Genomic DNA, 8,316 nt, shown 5'->3' on the forward strand with positions numbered 1-8,316 from the left:
TACTAACAAAAAGCAGTTGTAGACATTTTGTAATTCTTTTTTAGAAAAAAATAGCTGCGGACACATAGTTAATTCACTACAGCTGAAGTTTCATCAACCAACCACACTAATGAGCACTGCCTGGGGACCCCTAATTACATCCACTGGATTTCTGTCACTGACATTAATTTCCGTCAACTTCTAGAAAAGTCTTGATGTCTTCTGGATTCTTCAAGCAGGAAAAATTTAAGGATTTCGACAGTTTCTAACTAATCCTAATTTTAATAACTGGCAGTTTTACAGCAGAACATGGTACGGAGTTGGTGTCATTCACGTGCACGTCAATATTCATTTTCTCAAGATGGCTGGCGTGTCCACAGTCGAAACTGTTGTTCATTATACTATTTTTGTTCTTGATGTATACTCTAGGGTTACTTCAGAAAATTAGGTCCATATAGCCGTCAAGTCAAATTCTCTAAATGAAAATTCTATTCAAAGGGTTCCAGGAGATTGTCTTCCAGCTCATCTTCTACTTGCTAATTCTGCAATTTAAAACAAAATGTTGTTTTGCTACTATTTTATTATAATTGTATTACACGAACTTCCTGCGTTATTCTCGGCATGAAATTGGAAAGCATACTTTTCAAATGAGTCTTCTCTGCATCTTCGGCTACATGATTGAATAAATGAGCACAATGCAAACATTGCCTAAGTTTACAAATGCCAGACTTGCAAAGATCCCATGCACTTAAGTGGCCACAGCTGCCCTGCCCTACACCCAAACCGTGCACTGACTCTCTTATGGAATATGTTATGGAAAATCTTAGAACTTCTGCAAGATCATGGAATCATCTAAGGAGCAGATGACACCACTCAGAAGTGACACAGCAGAGGGCCTACCCAATCTGTTCCCTGCTCATAGGTTTCTTCCACCACAAATTGCAGGAAGTCTGGCATAGCTCTTAATCATAGTGCCCAATAGTCTTCAAATTACAGATCTCTTTGAATTATCAAGCTTCTATAAAATGTAAATTCCTCCCAGAGAAGTAATTATATTGTTTAATTAAGTCAGATTACATTGTCCTTAATATCTCACTTTATGTGTGATCAGGATTAGCAAGGAGTCCTAGCAGAGCACAGGAGCAGCTGTGGTCCCCATAGCTATGGTGGTCTGGCACAAGCTGTAAGGATTCAATACATGGCACACCTTCCCTGAGAACTCCATGAGGTTGCTAGCCTTTAACTCTAAAAAATGCCTGGGGAGGAATTTCAGAGAGACAAAGTAGTAATTCCCAAAGTATGGTCTCTGTATCACCAATCTCATCCTCACTGGACCTAACACACATGCACGCACAGACACACACACACATTCAAGTAAGGTAAAGGATCTGGTCATTAGCTAATTCAGTTGTAGTCATTTTACTATTTATATATGAATCAAGTCATATTTTGTACCTTCAATATGCACATGTATCATATACATACACATACACATATGCATATATATTATCTTACTTGATTCCTTGTTAACTTGACCAAATTAGTCAATTTCCAATTGAGAAAATGACTCCATCATACTGTTCTGTAAGCAAGTCCGTAAGGGCATTTTCTTTATTAATGATTGATATAAAAGGGCTGTGATGGCTATTTCTGGTTGTCAACTTGACTACATCTGGAATGAACTATAATCCAGAAATGCAGGGCACACCTGTGTTCCAGATCTTGAGGCTGGAAGACACAGGTCTTGACATGGAGATCTTGAGGCATAGTGGCCATGAAAAGGTTAGGTCCAAACAAGATAGTATATGCCTTTAATTCCCAGGAAACTGAAGCAAGCAGATCACTAAGTTCAAGGCCAGTTTGGGACAAAGCAAGTTCCATGTCCAGGTGTGGTGGTGCGTACTTTTAATCTGGGCCACACCTTCTACTGGAAGCCTACATGAGAACATTGGAAGAAGGAAGATTCATTCTTCTTTGTCTGCTTGCACTTACTTGCCAGCACATATGTTAGAACCTACTTCTTCAGGATTCCAGTTTATACAGAAACCCAGGGGAAACAACTAGCCTAGTGGGACTGAGCAACTAGGAGATTCTTGGACTTCCCAAGAAGTTGGGTTAATTGGACTACAGACTGTAAGTCTTTACGATAAACTCTCTTAATATATAGAGACATTCCATAAGTTCTGTGACTTTAGAGAACCTTGACTAAGGGCTCAGCCACTCTGGGCAGTGTATCCCATGAAGAGATGGTCTTGGGTTGTATAAAAAAGCAAGCCAGTGAAGCAGTATTTCTCCATGTTCTCTGCTTCAGTTCCTGCCCTGACTTTCTTTTATGATGGACTATAAACTATAAGTGGAAAGAAACCTTTCCTTCCCAAGTTGTTTTTGGATGTGGTGTTTATCCCAGCAATAGAAAGCAAACTAGAATATACTAACAAAATACATATAGTCTAAACACAAATCACAAAAGAAAATTTTGAAACATCCTATCTCTAGAACAAGGTCATCTGTTTTACTGTTCACTTGTTTGCTGTCTGTCATGCTTAATGCATCATTTGTGCTGGGGTTTCTCATGATGCTGAGCTGGTGTTTTCCAGATTAATCTTCCAGTACTAGCTGCATTAAACTATGGACTCTGACCTTCATGCTAATACATAGTTCCCTGACCTTCTAGCTTCTGATTAGGATTAGCCTATAAGAGGCAATGGCCATAAAATCAAACAATGCAAACAATCTGAATATTCATTCTGTCTCTCTATTGGGCCAGTTTGGCTATAGTATGTTCATTTACCACAGTCACTCCTGAGAATCAATCCTTCTCAGAAGGCTGGAGTCTGAGATCTCAGCTCCCTCCTTTTGCCTCTAGTTTTCAATCTCTGAATTCTTCTCCATCACCTGTTAACTATCCACAGACTGTCCATACATTTACAGCAATAGCAATTGAACTCTCATCACAGTGAACAACATTTCCAGTTGAGACCTTGCTTTTTCCAGACCACAATCAATGATTAATAAACACAATGTTTTGAGCCTCTGTTAGCTTTCTTTCAGTGACTCTCTTTCCATCTGCCATTTTGTATTATGTGTCTAGTTTCAAAAGTCATACTATTCCATTAAGATCTACAAATTCACCTAAATTCTTAGTAAGTAGTTCATGTCATTTTGATCATTATCATTGCTGTTCTGATAAATTATTATTATTTGTTATTAGATCTAAAATCAATGGACAAAACGGAAAGTAGACTTTGAATTAGCTGAGGTATTTTGGGGTTGGGGTTTGGGGGTTTTGTTTTTTGTTTGTTTGATTTTTTATTTATTTTTATTTTTATTTTTTTGCAATCAAAAGTTCTAGCAATAAAATAGCCAACCATATAAATAGAATTTATTGAATGTTTTCACGACTATGGCTTCAGATGGTCTTCACAATAATACTACAAGATACACATAGTGTACAAAGGGCACATGACTGCTCCATGGTATGTTAAGCAGAAGCTTTTTATTGTAGATATGAGAGAGAACAGCCAGAGGCATCTGTAAGAGTCCAGAGCACAGAGAAAAGAAGTAGACTGAACAGAGCCAGCAGACTGGATCTGGCCATGAGAGAATCGGGAGCAGGACAGGGACAGGGAATAGCACAGAGGACAGGGGAGACAGAAAATGGGGAGGGAGACAGAGAAGGAGCAGATGAAAGAAGGTGCACAGATAAAATAGCAGGGTTTTAAGGAGCATTGGTAACTGGGGAGAGAGAAGCACAGAAGGGTTCAGGGTAGGGGGGGAGATGAGAAGAGCTAAGAAGCTAGCATAGAGTTTGAAATGTGTAACAGGTACTTGTGATTCGGAGGGAGCCTGGAGGCCAGCATGGGCTTTGATATTAGCAGAGGCACCCTGGATAGCCATTTGTCCCTTCTACTAATGATAAGGAAAGTAACTCTTTTTAGTAGAGGGGAATCAGCTTCACATGTTCACAAGAAATTCTGGCTTTTGTCTAATTTCTAGAATTTGGGGAACTAGGGTTTCCTTTGCACCTGCTATCATGGATGGTCCAGCCATGGAAGCAGAGACCTAGAGACTTGCCCAATAGCTGCACTATGGCTTGTTGGAAGAAACACTAAGATCTTATACTATGGCCAGGTTCTGCCCTCAGTACCCATCTGGAAGTCACAGGGGCAGCTGCTGAAAGTGTTGGGAGAGAATAGGTTGTGTATTTTACTGCACATTGGTAGTGCTATCTTATCCCCCTAACACAACCTGCCCTCTTGGGTCACAGTTGGCTACAGTTCCAATTGGTCATAGAGTAACATCTTGGTTTGGCAATAAAAGGGAAAATAAAATAAAGATAGAAAGATAGATGCTATAGTAGATAATTCTGTCCATGATTAGTCATATTGGGAAGCAATAAAGCACCAAGGGGTAGGACGGTATGTGACAGAGTCATGGTGAAATGTAGACTTCTTAAATACTGGGGCATTACTAGGAGCCTCCCAGGAAAGCATGAGTAACCCAGGGCAAACCAAGCAGGATAGAGAGCCAGGGAGTGCATGGAACAGCAGGATCTCTGGCCTCTATCTAGAACCTTTCTAAACAGTGGGAAACAGCTTCTTCATGGGAGACAGTGTGGAATTGATTAAGTGGACTGCCATTTGAAATGGTTGATTTTCAGTACTGGCATTTAAAATGTTAGCAAGAGCCTCACAAAAGTTTATTTGGAAAGTGATTACCAAGGAAGGCTATGGAGTGGAGACAGCTTTAGAAAACACATGATATTAGAGAGGGAAACTTGGTATACAGTCTAAGGTTTGATTTTGTTAGTATAAATAATATATTAACAAATGAGCAGTCTGTATTTTGTCCAAACCACTCTACTATAAGTTCTTAGGTAAAACTTAGCAATGTTTTTTTACTTCTATAATAGTCATAATTAGAATACTTTTCTAGATACATTGGTTTATATCTTATAACAAATGCCCCTTCACATATCTTTATCACTGTAAGCATTTAACAGGAACCTTTGAATTAGATGGCTAAGGTATGGTGTCAGATAACCTCTAGATTTTGGAGAAGAAAGGAGAGTTCAAGCTCATGCTGAGTCCTAAAGTCCATGTAGAAATAGGGCATATAGGTCAAACATGGAGAAACACCTTCCAAGTGTTGTGAAATGCTGCTGATGAAGACAAAAGTAGTCTAGATTCTGGGAGAATCTACCTGCCATCTTTATATATATATATATATATATATATATATATATATATATATATATATATATATATATATATATATATATATATATATATATATATATATATATATAGTGCAAGCCCCCATGTCATCATAAGATGTCTGATTAGGCTTACACAAAAGCAATGTGGGACAGTATCCAGCACCCTGAGTGAGAAGCACTTGTTCCCAGTACCCTGCACTTTGGCTTATTGATTCAGTTGATTCAGTATCCTGGAGTGAGTCTCCTTTAGAAGTCTGATTCTTCATCTGAAAAGTGAAGAAAATAACATCTTTCTCATGGCCTCTTCAGCTCAAATGTGGGGAAATGTAGGAAGAGGCCAGAAAAGTGCTGAGCTCAATGTTTGCCCTTAATAGGTTGTATGAGCTTATTGCATTTGTTATGTTCTAAGTGTAGTTGTCCCCAAATTTGGCCAAGGACAAAATGCAAGTTTCCCTCTGTGGCCTGTCCCCTGCCAACTACTTGCTGTACTACTGAATAATATAGAGACATGGAACAGCAAATAGACCAAGTCTTTTCCTCTGAAGAACTTCCGGTGGAAATGACAGTGTTCATTGATTGCTGATAGATGACAGCAGACATACCCAACAACTCTAGATGGATGATTTAGGAATAGATGTTGATAAACCCTTATTTGATATGGAATTGATGAGTGAAAGCTGGAGTTCCCTTATCAGATTTATATGGTGATAAATATTAATCTTTTCTTTTTCTCATTGTAGGAGGAATGGAGGACATCAGGAGAAAATGGCCCACAGAATCAGCTAAACTGGGCTCATAGGGGCTCACAGAGTTGGAAGCAGCAGTCACAGAGCCTGCATGGGTCTGTACTAGGTCCACTGCATACATGTTGTTGTTGTGTAGCTTAGGGTGTTTGTGGGACCCTAACAGTGAGAGCTGGAACGTCTCTGACTCGTTCACCTGTACTTACACTCCTTTTCCTCCTATTGGGTTACCTCATCCAGCTTAATATGAAGGTCTGTACCTAACCTTATTGCATGCTGCTACTCTGTGTTCAGTTGGTATCACTGGAAAACAGAGGAGCAATGGCTCTGGGAGAGAGGAGAAGTGGGGGTTGGGGGACTACCAGGAGTTGGGAGGGGGAGGAGGCTGTAGTCAGGATGTATTGTATGAGAGCAGAACAAATAAAAAGAGAAAATGAAGTTCATCTTTGATGATCACTTAGATGACCCCTCCAAAACATGTCTAAGATGGCCTAGAGAGACCCTCTGATTTTCCCAAGGGTGTACACTGATACGTTTGAGCTTAGACTTGAACTCAAGAATGCATGACCTCCAATTGGTGTGAAGAGCAAGACATGGAGAAGAGAGACACTATAGCAATTACAGGGTATGTGCTTCCTCGGCAGAAGAACAGGTCTTGAGTCCTGGATTCTGGCCATGGCCTAAGTGACATCAGCTATTATTCCAAATGGAAATTCACATCTGCCAAATGATGTTAACTCATCCTCACAAGACTGCTGTAAAACATACAATATGTAAGCATGTTTCACAAAGGTTAAAACCCTATGTGAGCTTCATTGCTGTTCCAGGTGAGCAGGAGAAGAGCGTTCATTTTATTTTTTAGAATTGAGAAAATGGCTCAAGAAGAATCTTAAATTTGGCCCAGGAGGATCCACATTGAAGAACAGAGCATTTAGCTCCTCTGTCAGAATGAATGGGTACCATAAATTGGATGTTTATAACCAAGAAAAGCAGAATTTCACCCAGCACTTCTCCCAGATCATCAAGGTGCTGACTGAGGAGGAACTGGAACACCCAGACACACAGGATGCTATTACCCAGCTCAAGGAGGACCTAGAGTACAACACCGTAGGAGGCAAGTACTACCTGGGTTTGACCATGGTACAAGCCTTCCAGGAGCTGGTAGAGTCAAGGAAACAGGATACAGAGTGGGCCCTGACTGCTCCAGACTTTCTTCCTCATGTCAGATGACATCATGGACTCTTCTCTCACTCACCAGGGGCAGATTTGCTGGTATCAGAAGCCAGGCATAGGCTTGGATGCCATCAACAATCCTCTGCTCCATCTACTGCCTGCTGAAGTTCTACTACAGGGAGCAGCCCTACTACCTCAACCCATTGGAGCTTTTTCTGCAGAGTTCCTATCAAACTGAGATCTGGCAGTCTCTAGACCTCATGACAACACCCCAGGGCCATGTGGATCTTGGTAGATACACTAAAAAGAGGTACAAGTCTCTTGTCAAGTACAAGACCACTTTGTACTCTTTCTACCTACCTATCATGGCCACCATGTACATGGCAGGCACTGATGGGGAGAAGGAACATGCCAATGCCCTGAAGATCCTGCTGGAGATGGGCGAGTTCTTTCAGGTACAGGATGACTACCTTGATCTCTTTAGAGACCCCAGCGTGACTGGAAAGGTTGGCACTGACATCCAGGACAACAAATGCAGCTGACTGGTGGTTCAGTGTCTGCTACAAACCACTCCTCAACAGTGCCAGATCTTAGAGGAGAATTATGAGAAGAAGAGCCTAGAAAAAGTGGCGCAGGTGAAAGCACTGTATGAGGCGCTGGATCTGCGTACAGTCTGTATTCTTGAAGTGTGAGGAAGACAGTTAAAACTGCCTCAAAAGTCTCATAGATCAGTGCTCTGCGCCCCTACCCCCATCCATCTTCTTGAAACTTGCAAACAAGATATGCAAGTGGAGAAAGTGGCCTTGGAATTGTAGAAGCTGGGAGGGAGGGATCTCAATAAATTATTGTTCAAAAAAAAATCTTAAATTTGAAATAATTACTGTAGCCATGAGCTTTACAAGGCAAAACACTAATGAGACATGCTGTTTATTAAGTGCCTGGTATATGCTATTTGCCCTATATACATTCCCCAAATTCTTACTATAGCCCTACAAAATATTATTCCTATTACCAGAAGAGAAAGCAGACTTAGAGAGGCTATCTGATTTTCCCAAGGGTGTACACTGATAAGTTTGAGCTTAGACTTGAACTCAAGAATGCATGACCAAAATGCACCACATCTTTTTTTTTTGAGAATTTTTTTATTAGATATTTTCTTTATTTACATGTCATATGATTTCTCTTTTCCCAGTTTCCCCTCCA

The 8,316-nt window shown here is 40.4% G+C and overlaps 1 pseudogene; it reads left to right on the forward strand.

Annotated features, from left to right (window-relative positions):
- The first annotated feature begins 6,888 nt into the window (after positions 1-6,888).
- Positions 6,889-8,316, forward strand: part of LOC116094322 — a 2,541-nt pseudogene continuing 1,113 nt past the window's right edge.

Source organism: Mastomys coucha, unplaced genomic scaffold, assembly GCF_008632895.1.
Source record: "Mastomys coucha isolate ucsf_1 unplaced genomic scaffold, UCSF_Mcou_1 pScaffold16, whole genome shotgun sequence".
In the NCBI taxonomy this organism is placed as follows: domain Eukaryota; kingdom Metazoa; phylum Chordata; class Mammalia; order Rodentia; family Muridae; genus Mastomys; species Mastomys coucha.